At 40.5% G+C, this 16,400-nt stretch overlaps 1 non-coding gene across 1 annotated transcript; it reads right to left on the minus strand.

The window, feature by feature from the left end:
• Window positions 1-6,882: 6,882 nt before the first annotated feature.
• On the minus strand, window positions 6,883-6,986 carry LOC112788283 (small nucleolar RNA R71). Its single transcript, XR_003195653.1, has one exon. It is a non-coding gene; the product is annotated as a small nucleolar RNA R71 (small nucleolar RNA).
• Window positions 6,987-16,400: the final 9,414 nt, after the last annotated feature.

Below are 16,400 nucleotides of genomic sequence, written 5' to 3' on the forward strand. Positions count from 1 at the left end.
GAACATTGAACCTGAAATTGGGACGAAATAAACCTAAAACTAAGAGAAATCCTAAATTCTGAAACATAGAGAGAGGAGAGAGCCTCTCTCTCTAGAAACTACATCTAAAACCTAAAATTCTCCATATTGAATGAATGATTGATGAATTATTTGATTCCCTCATTCTCCAGCCTTTATTCTGTGTTTCTGGGCTTGGATTTGGGCCGAAAAAGGGCCTAGAAATCGCTGGAGGTGACTTCTGCAACTTTCTGCACATGGCGTTTGTCACGCGTACGCGTAGGTCACACGTGCGCATCATTTGGAAGTTTTCCTTGTCACGCGTACGCATCGCTTGTGCTCTGTGCTAGGCATGCGTCCACATCGTTCATGCGCACGCGTCGCTGCCATTTCCTTCAAAACTTCATTTTGCGCGTTCCTTCCACTTTTGCATGTTTCCTTTCTATCCTCTAAGCCATTCCTACCCTATATAGCCTGAAAATACTCAACACACAGATCATGGCATCGAATGGTAATTAAGGATAATTAAAATTAACAGTTTTAAGGCCTAGGAAACATATTTTCATATATATCACAGAATAAGGAAGGAATTGTAAAACCATGCAAATTATATGAATAAGTGGGTGAAGGATTGACAAAAACCACTCAATTGAGCACAAGATAAATCATAAAATAGTGGTTTATCACTCTTTGAGAAGAGGTCGGGAATTCCAGACCTAAAGAGGTCGGTCGACTTGTCTTTAATCAGGTCGGGTCGTACAGCTCGACCCAGGACATGAACAGTGCCCCTGCTTGAGCGCAGTCTTCCTTTTGGAGTCGTGTCCTTTTTTAGACTTTGATCTCTTTTCTGGAGAAGCCGATCTCGAGCATTTTTTGTTGATTTCGTTGTAGAACTCCTACTAGTGGCTTGAATGCGGAATGTTTCCTCTTTTTAATTGTTGCGCGTGTTTTTGTTTCCTTGGAAACGTGCGAGGGTTTAATGCTTATTAACTCCTTTTTCCGTTCCTTCTTTCCCTCTTTTGCATCTTTATTTTGAATTTCAAAAAGACTTGCTTTCAGTTTCTTCGTCTCCCTTTACTTCGTTATTCACTGCAATTACTTCGTCCCCTCCGTTTTTCTCACGCTCTCGTGTCTTCGGGTTTCTCTTTTTTCTTGTTAGTGTAGATTTGTCGCCGTTTCTTCCTGATCTTTCCCTTTCGCTCGCTTCTTCTCCCCCTACAGGTTGGTATTTTTCTTTTCTCCTTCTATGTTTTTAATAGTCACCTTCTTGTATGAAGAAAATTGTTGCATGTGGTTTTTACTGATTGCGAGTCTTGATTCCTTCGAAAAAGATTGTGTCTTTCTTTTCGGAATTTTGTTTCTGTTTTTCTGAGAAAGTTTGCATCTTTATGGTGATCCCTGCACTCTCTTGCTATGACATGTACATGATAGTTTTTTGCTTCCTTAGGATTATCACTGTTCTCGTTTCTTTTCATCCATACATGTCCTCGTTTCTGGGTTCACTACTTTTGTTTGAACTGTTGGTAGAGGATGACTATAGTTTTGCTGATTTGATGATGATGGGTTTCTTGCTGCTTGTGTAGAGTGATGTTGGTGAAGGATTTGTATTTTGAGAGATGTTTTTAGGAGATAGACTGTTGACTTCTTTCTTTCTGGGTTCTTACCTTATTACTGCCTCCAAAGGATGCCCCTGGACCTTGGTGTGAGTCCCGGGGTTTTCCTTTTACTACTGTTTTTGACTTCTAACATTCGCATGTTATTGTCCGAGTTGTTTGATTAGTAACCCCTTTTCCTTTTCTCTCACTGTAGGACTAGTTGACCCATGTCTTCTGGTAAAAATATTGTTGAGATGTCTACCAAGGTCCCGGGTGGCATGTCTGACTGGCTGGACTCCCTTGTGTTGATGTGTGTTTCCGTGGTCGATTCTGAGTACTATGTGCGACTTAGGAGGCATCATAGGATTTCTAGTAGTAGAGATCAGGAGAAAAACTACGAGTTGGTAGCGACTGATCCTGATGAGAGGGTTTATTTTCCTTCTCTGACTCAGGGGGAACGTCCCTTCTTTTATGCGTATGACTACTTTTTTAGCCAAATGAATATCACCATTCCTTTCACTTCCTTCGAGACCGACCTGTTGTGGTCCTGCAACGTAGCTCCTTCTCAGCTTCACCCGAACTCGTGGGGCTTCATAAAAATCTTCCAACTGTTGTGTTAAGAACTGGATGTTCGACCTTTCTCAGACTCTCTTTCTTTACCTCTTTGTTTTGACGAAGCCTGGGGTAGCTAACAAGAAGGCTTCCAGGGTTTCTTTCCGTGCTGCCCAGGGAAAGAAAGTTTTCTCCATGTATGATGAGTCTTTTAGGGACTTTAAAAACTATTATTTCAAGGTCCGAGTTGCTGAAGGAGCTCGGCCTTTCTTCTTGGAACAGAATAATGAACCTGCCTTCCCCTTATGCTGGCAGAAGAATGTGGTAGTGTCTAAGTATTCGTGGAAAATGTTAGATGAGGTCGAGCAGACATTTGTGCATGTGTTCGAGGAGAATTAGGGGCAACCTCCCCATATTGAGACGAAGAAGTTTTTAGGGGACCCCTTACTTCTCCAAACTGAATTGGGTAGTTTGCTGATTTCTTTGCTGGCTTTTTCTCCTTATTTTATTTGTTTGTTTTATCAATCCATCCTTTTTTCTCTTGAAATTCTGGTTTTTGCTGTGTTTTCAGAGATGATAAAGACCACTGATTCTATTAATGCCTTTAAGAGGGCGAGGAAGGCAACTGCTGCCCAGAACATCTCGGCCAAAGGTTCTGGGGAGGGGTCTTTAAAAGTTACTCTGAGGAGGTCGACCTCGGACACCTCTGGGCCGAGGAAGGTCATACCAACTCCCCAGGTTCGCCTGGCTTCTTCTGATCCTCCCCAGCGGACCTCTAGTGCTGCCTCATCTTCTGCTGCCGGTCCTCCTCCCAAGAAGCAGAGGACTGTTGAGCCTTTTAATCTGGATGCCCCTGACTTTGATGATGTGGGGTTTGTGGATAACCAGATCGCTCCTTATGGCCGACTTCCCATGGACGACGTGTCTATCCTGCACCACCTGGATTTTATCACCAACAGTAGTGTATGGATGGCGCATATGGGTGCGGCTTTATTTCGCTCAATCCAAGAATCTCCTGTTCACGCGACGAAGGCCTTTATGCACGAAGCCAAGTCGGAGTTTGACAGGATCAAGGGGTTGAAGGATGAGCTAGATGCCAAAGTGGCCAAGCTGGAGCTAGATGTAGAGAAGGAGAAATCCAGGGCTGTTGCTACGAAGGCTACTATGAATCTGGCCGAGAAGATGGCCAAGAAGTCGAAGGAGAGTTATACTTGAACTTATGGCAAGTTGCTGGAGGTCAGGGAGAGGCTTGAATCAGCCTATGCTGACTATTCTGAGCTTCAAGGCCATCTCGTGGGTAGTGTGACGGATGCATATGAGATCCTAAAAGCTCAAGTCCGAGTTCTTGCTCTCGAGCTCGACCTGAGTCTTTTTAGTTTGGATAACGTCATTCAAAATGGTAAAAGTGTTCCTACCCCTGATGAAGATGAGGAGGATGGTCCTCCCCCTAAGCCGCTAGTCAAAGCTCCTTCTGCGGCGACTTCTTCGACTCCTGCTGCTGAGGTCGGCCACCTTGAGTCCGACCCTGACGTCCAAATCTTAAACTGGGAGGATGAGACTGTAGATGCAATTCCGATGAAGATCATTCCTCCCCCCGACGACTCAGGGTGTCGCTCCTAAGGAGAACTTAGATCCCCTGTGACTTTTTCTGATGTATTTTATATAGCCCGGTTTGTGAGCTTTTAAACTCTGCTTTCTTGTAATTGAGCTCTGGTGTGGCCTTGACATTCTAGTTGCTTTTCTTAGCAACTTTATTTAGGAAAAAACAAATGCTTTTGAACTTCTGAGGTCGACCTTCAGGTGGCCTTCTGAGTTTTTATTGTAGTAGTGATATACCACTATTTTATGGTTTATCTGGTGCTCAATAGAGTGGTTTTTATCAAGTCTTTGCACACTTATTCATACTAATTGCATGGTTTTACATTTTCCTTCCTACTTTTGTGCTATGATTGAAAACAAGCTTCTTTGTCCTTAAATTTGATAATTATTAATCTTCTCTTGTTACCATTTGATACCATGATATGTGTGTTAAGTGTTTCAGAGATTGCAGGGCAGGTGATGCCAGGGCATTTTAGCCTAGTTTTACTAGTCTTTTTCCTTTGTTTTTAATAGGTTTTATACACTTTCTTGAGTTACAAGTAAGCCATTTGGGTAGAAATTCATGTGTACTTGGATTCAATCAATCATGAGTAAATTGATGCATTTTCATGAGGTTTTGTGCTATAATTGCTTATGTCAAGGATATGAAGAAGTCTCATGATTTTAGCGTAGCTTTGATGCATTTGTTGATTGATGATAGGTGATCAAAAGGCTTGGAGGAAGGTTGAAGAGAGGGGATGGCAGGAATGAAAATGAAGGCAGCATTGAGAAGATCACATTTGAGTTCACGTTTGCCTCAAACGTTAACTCAAACGTGGATAACAGCAAAGCCACCCTGGAGGACTCAATGTTTGCGCCAACGTTTGCCTAAAACGTGAGGTCAAATGTTGGCTAAAAAGAATACCCTGGAGGACTCAACGTTTGCGCCAACGTTTGCCTCAAACGTGAGGTCAAACGTTGGCTTAAAAGAATACCCTGGAGGACTCAATGTTTGCGCCAACGTTTGCCTCAAACGTGAGGTCAAACGTTGGCTTAAAAGAATACCCTGGAGGACTCAACGTTTGTGCCAACATTTGCCTCAAACGTGAGGTCAAACGTTGGCTTAAAGGAATACCCTAGAGGACTCAACGTTTGCGCCAACATTTGCCTCAAACGTAAGGTCAAACGTTGGCTGAAAATTGCCTTGGAGGGATCACGTTTGAGCCCACGATTGACCTCAAACGTGTACTCAAACGTGAGTGACAGCAAGCACCCATTCTGCATAATGCCATTGCACGAAGACGTTTGAGTCAACGTTTGCCTCAAATGTTGACTCAAACGTGAATGATCCTAAAGTCCATAGTACAAATGGATTTCTTCTCAAGACCAAGAGCAATCAACAGAGGCTATCTTCAACCCAATTCCATCAAGGCCAAGGGCCCAAATTCAAGACTTAATGATCATTAGTAGAAAGTATATAAATAGAAGCTAGTTTGATTTAGAATGGACCTTTTTTCTTCTTTTAGAATTTTCACTTGTAATTTTGAGATTTTTTACTTTGATTTTGGATATGAGAGAATATAAAGGAGAATTGAGTTCTCTTCCTCTGGGTTTTCTTGTTTTCTTTTCTACATAATTTGCTTGAGTCTTGGGTGTTGAGAATTGAAGAAATTCTGTCTCAATCTTACATTGAGATCTCTTTGTTCTTTTCTCTGCATAATTCAAGATTTGGTAATTTGAATTCAAATTTCTTTACTGTTTGATCTTTAATTTGTTTGCAATTGTTCTTTGAGTTGGATCAAGGAAGGCACTGAGATCTAGACTTGGATTTCTAGTCTCTTGACCCCTGAGATCTTCAACTTTCTTTTAGTTATTGCAATTAAGCTACATTTCACTTTCTGTTTGTCTTCTCAAGCAATTATTCTTCTCTTGTTTAGATCTGTTGCAATTTAATTCATCCTTTACTTCTCTGTTTAATGCCATTTTACTTTCTCTTGTTTAATTTCTGCAATCCCAACTCCCAAATCCGTTTATTATTCAAGCCATTTACATTTCTTGCACTTTAAGCTTCAGCTATTTACATTTCTTACAATTTAAGTTTCTGCAATTTACATTACTTGCACTGTAAGATTCAGCTTCTTTACTTTCTTTGCCTTTTAATTTACAGTCAATTAACCCTCTTCCTTTAAATTTCATGCAATTTAGCTTCTATTGGATACAAATCACTCAAATCAACTCTTCTTCGCTTGACTAAATCAACCATCTAACTAAAATTGCTCAATCCTTCAATCCCTGTGGGATCGACCTCACTCACGTGAGTTATTATTACTTGATGCAACCCCGTACACTTGCCGGTGAGTTTTGTGTTGGATCGTTTTCCACACATCAAGTTTTTGGCACCGTTGTCGGGGATTGATTAGGTTGACAATGATTAAGTGAGGTGGTGATCTAGATTAAGCATTTTTTTTTCTTTGTTTTTAGCTAACACATTAACTGTTTGAATTTTTGCCTAAGCTAACCAAAACTTCACTCTAGCAATAGATTGAAGTGTTACTGGTTTTCTGGTTTTGTGTGTTTCTTATGTTTTGTTTGTATGTCAGGTACAAGGAGAGCTATACTTACCTTTTGTGAACAAGACGAAAGAACTCTCAGAAGGATAAGAAGAGAAGCTAGAGGGAAGGCTGTTATTGGAAAGGAAGATTCTGAGGAGGAATATCACGAGATGGAAGGGGATCCTTCTAATTCTAATCCACCAGCAGGAGCAGCCAACAACAACAACAATCCACCACAGAGAAGAGTTTTGCCTTCCTATACATTTGCAAATCCTAGACATTGTGGGAGTATCATTCTTACCCCAAATGTTAATGCAAACAACTTTGAACTGAAGCCACAGCTCATCACCTTGGTTCAAAACAACTGCTCATATGGAGGAGGACCACTTGAAGATCCAAACCAACACTTGTCTACTTTCCTGAGGATTTATGATACTGTCAAAACCAATGGTGTGCATCCTGACAGCTACAAGCTGCTGTTATTTCCATTTTTCCTCAGAGACAAAGCTACTCAATGGTTGGAATCCTTCCCAAGAAACAGCATCAACAATTGGGAAGATTTAGTGAGCAAGTTCCTTGCCAAATTTTACCCGCCTCAGAGGATTATTAGGTTGAAGAATGAAGTACAAATATTCACACAGATGGATACTGAACCCCTCTATGAGGCATGAGAGAGATACAAGGCTTTAATCAGGAAGTGTCCTCCTGAAATATTCAATGAATGGGACATATTACAGAATTTTTATGAAGGCTTGACATTGAAATCTCAAGAAGCTCTGGATCACTCAGCTGGAGGCTCTTTGCAACTCATGAAAACTGCAGAGGAGGCCCAAAATCTCATTGAGATGGTGGCTAACAACCAATATTTATTTGCTCACTAAATGCAACGCCAACTGTCACAAAGGAAAGGAGTGATGGAGTTGGAAGGAGTGGACTCAATCCTAGCTCAAAACAAAATGATGCATCAGCAGATTCAGCAACAATTTGAGCAAATGGCCAAAAGAGTTGATAGCCTCCAAGTTGCAGCAGTAAATACAAGCCAACCATCAACCACATGGGGGCAAGGTGAAGAAGCTTGTGAAGATCAACAGCAAGAACAAGTGAATTACATGCACAATCAAGGCTTTGGACACAATGAGGTTTATGGTGACACTTACAACCCCTCCTGGAAGAACCATCCAAACCTTAGGTGGGGAGACAATCACACTCAGATTCAACAGCCATGGCAAAAGAATTCAACCCAAAATAGTTGAAAAAATACAAACAAAACAACTAGCAGAATAATAACCAAAATACATACATAAAACCACAAAACACTTACCCCAACTCTAACCATCATCCATCCAATAACCAAACCACCAATCAAAATACATACCATCAACCCTCAACATCTCACAACCAACTAATCTCACAAGACTCTCAGAGGATCACCAATTTGGAACTCTTAATGGAGAAAATAATGAAGCACCAAGAGATGACAACAAAGAACCAGGAAGCTTCCATGAAAAATATGAAAAGGCAGATTGGACAGCTTTCCAAGCAGATTGCTATTGAGATCCCATAAAGCTCATTACCAAGCGACACCATTCCTAATCCAAAAGAGGAGTGCAAAGCTATACAGCTAAGGAGTGGAAAGACTGACGTGGCAGAAATTGGCTAATTAAGAATTGATATAAGTTGTGCGTTGCAAGTATAGTTCTTAACCAACCAGAAATCCGCTTATCAATTTAGAAAGGTTGTCACAAAAATTAAAATTAAAATACTGGGAGTATGAATCCCAGGTCGTCTCCTAACGAGTTGCAGAAAGGTGTGATATTTTATTAATCAGATATTTTTAGAAAGAGTTTGAGTTGAAGAAACAGGAAATTAAATTGGGGAAATTAAGTAATTTAAATAAAAGCCTTGACTGGGAGTAGATTAGTTGGAAGCCCTATTCTTATTGCAGTACTCTCAAGATTAATTGATAATTGAAGGTCGTTCAGTTTAGTTATCCCTTACTAAATAAGGGAAAGTCAAACAAGTTGGAATGATGTTTCTACTCACAAGTCCCAATCCGCTTACTTGGAAGGGTTGGCGTTAGTGACTAGAGAGCCATCCAACAATGAACCCAATTACAATTTCTCCTTTGAACATTCCAACTCAAAGGTTCCTTTCAATCAACTCCCAATCTAGTTAGGGAACTACTCGCTCATTGTGAATGTAGAACTCATAACATAGGAAAGGGAATTAAAGAAAGACATGATAAATAAAACTCAAAGGAATTAATTAAAAATAAAAGTAACTCTTGTATTAATAAATTCTAAAAAATAATCCAATAGTAAAATTGAGTAAATTAAAGGACATGGAAGAGTAAAGCCAAGTAAAGAAAACAAACTAGAATGACGAAGTCTTGATGAGGTAATAACTCTTCTCAATATCCCAATGCAAAGAGCAATTGAAATAAAAATCCTAAGAACTATGAATGTGTAGAGAGAAAACCTAGAGGAGGAGTAAAACTAGATCTAAAAACTAAAAACTCTGTAGAATGAATGTTGTTTTGGTTTTCATATGTCCTCTGGCTCTAGTATGCTTTTCCGGGCCGAAAACTGGGTCAAAACAGGGCCCAAAATCGCCCCCAGTGAATTCTGCAGATTATGCAGATCGCGCATGTCACGCGATCGCGTCATTCATGCGGACGCGTCATGCGGCATTTTGCTTTGCCACGTGGGCGCGTCGTCCACGCCTCTGCATCACTTGTGCTATTCCAATCCGCGCGGTCGTGTGAGCCATGCGGCCGCGTCACTGCGATTTCCTCTCTTCAGTGCGGTCTCGTGAGCAATGCGGCCACGTCACTTCTCACTGGTCATCTCCTTAATTTCTTGTGTTCCTTCCATTTTTGCAAGCTTTCTTTCCAATCTCTAACTCATTTATGACCTATAAAGCCTGAAACACTTAACACACAGATCACGGCATCGAATGGAACAAAGGAGAATTAAAATACATAATTAAAAGTCTCTGGAAAGCAAGTTTGCAATCATGTAATAATTTTAGGAAGGAAATATAAATGCATGCTAATCATATGAATAAGTGGTTAAAGATCATGATAAAACCACACAATTAAACACATTATAAACCATAAAATAGTGGTTTATCAACCTCCCCACACTTAAACATTAGCATGTCCTCATGCTTAGTTGAAGGAGATAAAATAAATGAGTAGGAACACGTAAAACTCATGCAATGCAATGCAACCTATATATATGAATGCAACTATATGATTTTTGTCCACTTTATCAATAATAAATAAGCTCTTCAAAATAATTACAAATCAAATTCCACTAATTCAATTCTCATGCAGTAAGAACAGATAAAAATGCAAGAAGGCAGCTCATGAAAGCAGGGAATATAGAATTTTAAGCATTGAACCCTCACTGATGATGTATGTACGCTCTAATCTCTCTAGTGTATAAGGCAATCACTCTATCCTTCTCTAATCATGCTTTCTAATTTTTGTTCTTCTCCTAATCAATCAACAACATTTAATATACCAACACTGACATCATGAGGTCTTTTCAAGGTTATAATGGGGCCAAGGTAATGGTAAGGATACATATATGGCTAAGCTTATAAACTGAATCTTTAATTAACCCAAGCTTTAACATAACCTATGTATATATTCTTTATAACTTTAGAATTCATACCTAGCTACCCAGAATTTCTCTTTCACATTCCATACTCATGTATCAACTTTTATTTTAATGTTATCATACATGCATTGACCTTTGAATTCTTAACTTAACGTTGGGGTAATTTTGTCCCCTTATTTATTTATTGAATATTTTTTATTTTTTTTATTATAAGCATAAAAATAAACATAGCTTATCAATGCACATAGAGTTTTTATTCTTATAGTTTCACATGAGTAGGTATCCAAATTCCCATTCTATTATCATGACACATTCCCTTATTATCTTTTGTTTCCACAATTTTCCATACTTAATTAGCACACACAATTCTATCTTAAGCTAACTAAAGATTCAGTTTGGGATATATAATTATTTTTCCGCTTAAGGCTAGTAATATGGTAAAATATAGAACAAATGGGATTTAAAGGCTCAAAGTGGCTAACAAAGGTAATTGAAAGGGTAGGCTTAATTTGGATAAGTGAGCTAAACGATTAATGGCCTCAATCATATGCAAACATATAAATATAATAAATATTGGACATATAGGATGAAACAAAATATAGATTACAATCATAGAGAAGTAAACACATAAGAATAAAATAATTATGGTTAAATAATGTAACCATGCATAAAAGCTCAAATCTCATAGGTTGTGTGTTCTTTAGCTCAAAAATCATATTCCAAGTACAACTTCAAGCAAATTTAACATAAAAATTTAATTAAAATTAGTGAAATTTTGTTCCAAAAATAGAGTCTTAGAAGAAACTTATTGTCTTTTCAATCAAGTAGAACATGCATGCAACTAATCTATTACTATGCAATTTATCCTATTCTATAAAAGAAAAACAAACTAAATATCCTAATTTATTGGTGTTTAGGTAAGAGAAATTACCTCCGAAAGTCAGGTACTGACCGACCTCCCCACACTTAAGGCTTTGCACAGTCTTTGGTGCCATCTGTCAGGAACAGGGGTGGGCTGGTAGCAGTATCTCCACAGTCGGGACCATCATGGCTCCCTGTGCTGGTAAAGGAAGTGGAGTCCAGGGTGTCTGAGTCCTTGAATTTTCCCATAATCAGCTCCTTGAGGTATGTGAATCGGCGCTTGTTACGGCGCTCTCTCATCTTAGCTTTGTGTTCCTACCGATCCAACCTTTCGAGTATCTGATGGAGCAGTTGGTCTGTGGTAGGTGCTTGTGGTACGGAAGGAGGAATGTCCTGAGCCGGTTCAGTGGGCTTGCTTGTAGTGGCTGCTGAAAGTCTGATATATTTCCCATTAGGACATATTGATCATCCCGTGGAAGTATGGCTTTGGTGTCCCCAGCTCTAAAGGAGACTCCGGCTGCTGAGACGAGATCTGAGATCAAAGCAGGAAAAGGTAAGTTGCCCACGATTTGTATGTGTCCCATGGCATTCCGGATGTCTCTTGGTAGGTTTAGAGGCTGGTCTGTAAGGATGCACCATAGTAGGACGACCATGTCCGCAGTGAAGGAGGACTCGTGAGTGCTCGGAAAGACGTAATAGGACATGATCTGTGCCCATACACGAGCCTCCAAGGTAAGTGCTGAAGCCGAAATTCCCTTAGGGCGGGTACGATGGTATCCGTAGATCCATCGGCTGCCAAGTAGTGCGATAACTCTGAGAACGGTGTCCCAGTCAAATTGGTACATCTGGCGCTTGAGTGCGGCTTCTTGAAAGGCGTCCAAACCTTCTGGAATAGGGGGAAGACCTAGAGCTTTTTGAATGGCCTCTTCTGTAATGGGGACTTGCTTCTGACGGACAAAGACAGACTGCAGGGTTGGTAGGTGGAAGTTGGAGTAGAACTCAACTACCCAAGAAAGATTGACCTGCCTCGTCTGTCTCTGTAGGAAACCCCATTGTCTTTGTGCAATTTGCGGCTCAACAAAGGTAGCAATATGGTTTGGGAGGAGAAGAAGGTATTCGTTGTTGTAGCTCCTTTCTGCCAGGATGGGGAACATCTTCTCACAGTAGCGATTGGGAAATCGTGCAGTGTCCTTTGCTGGGAAGGCTTTTTCTTTATCATCAACCTTTATAATCCTCTTAAGTCTCTTTGTTGAGGGTTTAACCGCAGTTGAAGAGGGTTCTGCCACTAATGCTCTTTTTGTTCCTCTTCTTGCTGTGGATTTGGGAGTAGCTTTCTCTTTTCCTTTCTTGGTGGCCATTCTGAAAAAGGGAAGAGAAAGTAAATTAAATTCAAAGAGATAGAGCAAGGAAGAGAACGGAAAAGGGTGGTTATGAATGCACAATAAAAGTTAAATGATGTTATCACATGGTCATGACTACAAGTGAAAAGTCATCAATGGAAAGTAGTTAGTGCATATGATGACAAGTGAATGCAAGGTGTTTATTGGCATGCTGGCAAAGGCATGAGTAGCATAGATCAAGCATCACTCGTAATAAACCATCACATTTGTATTCACAATTATTTATAACAAATAAAATATAAAAGGGTTTTGTGAAAAATGGGCATTTAATAGTAGAGTAGAATAACGTAGAAAAGTGCAAAATGCCATATGGGCTTTTTCACAAACACATAGCATGCATGGTGAAATAATGTATGGAAAGTATTAAATTGAACATGCAAGCAACCCTTTAAAAAGTAATACATAATTGCCAAACAAATTTAGAACAATCCACAAGCATATAATGAGAGATAATGACTCAAATAAATTTCTAACACCAAGTAAAAAGGAAGAAAATATGAATAATGAAAGGAGAAAGAAAAGAAAAGAAGATAACATATAAAAATAAGAAGAAAAATAGAAAAGTAAGGAGAGAAGAAGAAAAAGAAAACCTTGTTAATGGGGCAGAGAGGGAGAGTGAGGGTGTAAAAAGTAAGAAAGAAGGAAGAAGGAAGAAGGAAGAAGGGAGGAGGAAGAAATCAGGAGGGAAAAGAGAAAATAGGATTTGAGGAGAAAAAGATAAGATAAGTGGCAAATCAAGGAAGCTGTGCGGCGCAATCGACGTGCCGCGCGACTTGCGCTGATACTGATTGACGCGGTCGCGTCGGTCACGCGGTCGCGTGACCCGTTTTATGCCACTGGCGCGAGGGCAGCCTCGCACTCGCACAACTCTCTGTTCAAAATCATTAATTGCCAAATATTGGGTGACACGATCGCGTGGGGCATGCGATCGCGTGAGTGGCCATTAGAAGGATATGACGCGGTCGCGTCGGTCACGCGGCTGCGTGGGAAGGATTGTGCATTCAGCACCACTCTAGCATAACTTTCGGTCGTGCACCCTTTTGATGTCGAATTCTAGGGCACGCGACCGCGTGGGTCACGCGGTCGCGTGGGAGGCCAATGTTCCCATGTGATGCAGACGCGTCAGCGACGCGGTCGCGTGGGGCAATTTGTGCCATTGGCACGCCTCCAGCCACGCTCCTGCGTGACTCTCTATTTGTTTTTATTTTCTCCCATCTCCTTGCGACGCGGACGCGTCAATGATGCGGTCGCGTCGTGTAACCTTTTTTTTCAATTAAAATTAAAAATAAAAGTATGTAAATGCAAATGCACGAAATGTACTAATAAAGAGAAGAGTTATTAAATAGAAAAACTAAAAATAAAGAAAAGAACGATCATACCATGGTGGGTTGTCTCCCACCTAGAACTTTGCTTTAACGTCCGTAAGTTGGACACTCCATTAGCTCAATCTTTGGCTATGTGAGGATCTTCCAAGAGGAAGACCTCGAGCTCCTTGTTTTTCTGCATCTGTTCTCCATGGTACAGCTTTAAACGATGTCCATTAACTTTGATAAGTTCAGAGCTGGAAGGATGGCTTAGGTGATAAACTCCGTACGGTTCGGCCTTCTCTACTCTGTATGGACCTTCCCATCTTGATCTCAACTTGCCTGGCATGAGCCTCTGTCGAGATTTGTAAAGGAGGACTAAGTCTCCAGGTTGAAACTCTTTTCTCTTAATGTGCTGATCATGTACAGCCTTCATCTTCTCCTTGTATAGTCTTGAATTCTCATAAGCTTCTAGGCGAAGGCTTTCCAATTCTTGCAGTTGCGATTTCCTTTCAGCTCTGGCTTCCTCAATTCTCATGTTGCACTCCTTTACTGCCCAAAAGGCTTTGTGCTCGACTTCAATAGGGAGATGACAAGCCTTTCGATAGACTAAGCGGAAAGGACTCATCCCAATGGGTGTCTTGTATACGGTTCTGTACGCCCAAAGTGCATTTTGTAGCCTGGTGCTCCAATCTCTTCTATGAGGTTTGACTATCTTCTGCAAGATACGCTTTATCTCTCTGTTTGATACCTCGGCTTGCCCATTAGTCTGAGGATGGTATGCTGTTGCAACCTTATGAATTATTCCATGCTTCTTCATTAATCCTATTAGTCTCCTGTTACAAAAATGGGTGCCTTGATCGCTCACGATTGCTCGTGGTGATCCAAAGCGACAAATAATGTGGTTTCTCACAAAGAAAACAACAGTGTTAGCATCATCAGTGCGGGTAGAAATTGCTTCCACCCATTTGGAAACATAATCCACAGTTAACAATATATAAAAATAACCATTAGAATTAGGAATGGACCTATGAAGTCAATGCACCAAACATCAAAAATTCCACAGAAAAGCATAATTTTTTGAGGCATTTCATCCCTCTTGGATATATTACCAAATTTTTGGCATGGAAAACAAGATCTACAAAATTCAGCAGCATCTCTAAAAAGTGTAGGCCACCAGAATTCACAGTCTAAGATTTTTCTAGCTGTTCTTTGAGGGCCAAAATGTCCTCCATTCTCAGATGAGTGACAGGCTTCTAAGATGGACTGAAATTCTGATTGAGGAACACACCGTCTAATTACCTGGTCAGTGCCACATCTCCATAAATATGGGTCATCCTATATATAATATTTAGACTCGCTTTTCAGCTTGTCTCTTTGATGCTTAGAAAAGTTTGGAGGAAAGGTGCGGCTAACTAGATAATTAGCTACAGGTGCATACTAAGGGACTACCTCAGATACTGCTTGCAGGTTATCAAATGGGAAATTATCAGCTATAGGAGTGGGGTCATCTGAAATGTACTCAAGGCGACTCAAGTGGTCTGCCACTAAATTCTGGTTACCACTCCTATCCTTAATTTCTAAATCAAATTCTTGTAATAGTAGTATCCAACGTATAAGCCTTGGTTTGGACTCCTTTTTAGCTAATAGATACTTTAGAGCTGTGTGGTCTGAGTACACTACTACCTTCGTACCAAGTAAATAGGCTCGGAATTTATCCAGAGCAAAAATAATAGCAAGAAGCTCTTTCTCAGTAGTAGTGTAATTGGACTATGCTGCATCTAGAGTTTTAGACGCATAAGCAATAACAAAAGGATCCTTACCTTCACGCTGAGCCAATGCTGCTCCTACTGCATGGTTGGAAGCATCGCACATTATTTTGAATGGCTGGCTCCAGTCCGGTCCTCTCACAATTGGAGCTTGAGTCAGGGCGGTCTTCAGCTTATCAAACACTTGTTTGCAATCTTCACTGAACGTGAACCCAATATCCTTCTGCAGTAGTCTGGATAAGGGAAGTGCTACCTTACTGAAGTCCTTAATGAATCTCTTGTAAAACCCTGCATGGCCAAGGAACGAGCGGACTTCCCTCACAGAAGAGGGGTAAGGTGAACTAGAAATAACATCCACCTTTGCTGGATCTACAGATATGCCAGTATTAGACACAACATGTCCTAGTACAATCCCTTGTTTAACCATAAAGTGACATTTTTCAAAATTTAATACAAGGTTTGTACTGACACATCTATCTAATACTCTAGATAATCTATCTAAGCAAAGGCTAAAGGAATCGCCATAAACACTAAAATCATCCATAAAAACTTCCATACAGTCCTCAATAAGATCAGAGAAAAGACTCATCATGCACCTTTGGAAGGTAGCTGGTGCATTGCACAAGCCAACAGCATTCTCTTGTAAGCATAAGTCCCAAAAGGACATGTAAAAGTAGTCTTTTCCTGATCCTCAAGAGCTATATGAATCTGGAAATAACCTGTGTAACCATCTAGAAAATAATAATGTAATTTACCTGACAGGCAATCCAGCATTTGATCAATGAATGGAAGAGGATAGTGATCCTTACGGGTTGCTTGGTTGAGGCGTCTGTAATCGATGCAGACCCGCTAAGCATTCTGTACTCTGGTTGCTATGAGCTCTCCATGCTCATTTTTCACTGTAGTGACTCCAGACTTCTTTGGCACTACTTGTACTGGGCTTATCCATTCACTGTCTGAGATGAGATAGATGATATCTTCCTCCAGTAGTCTGGTCACTTCCTTTTTGACAACCTCTAAGATAGTGGGGTTCAGTCTTCTCTGGGGTTGACGAACGGGCCTTGCTCATTCTTCTAAAAATATTCTGTGCTCACATACTTGAGGGTTGATGCCTACTATATCTGCCAAACTCCACCCAATTGCTTTCTTGTGCCTCCTCAGCACAC

Source organism: Arachis hypogaea, chromosome 20 (genome assembly GCF_003086295.3).
Source record: "Arachis hypogaea cultivar Tifrunner chromosome 20, arahy.Tifrunner.gnm2.J5K5, whole genome shotgun sequence".
NCBI classification, from domain to species: Eukaryota; Viridiplantae; Streptophyta; class Magnoliopsida; order Fabales; family Fabaceae; genus Arachis; species Arachis hypogaea.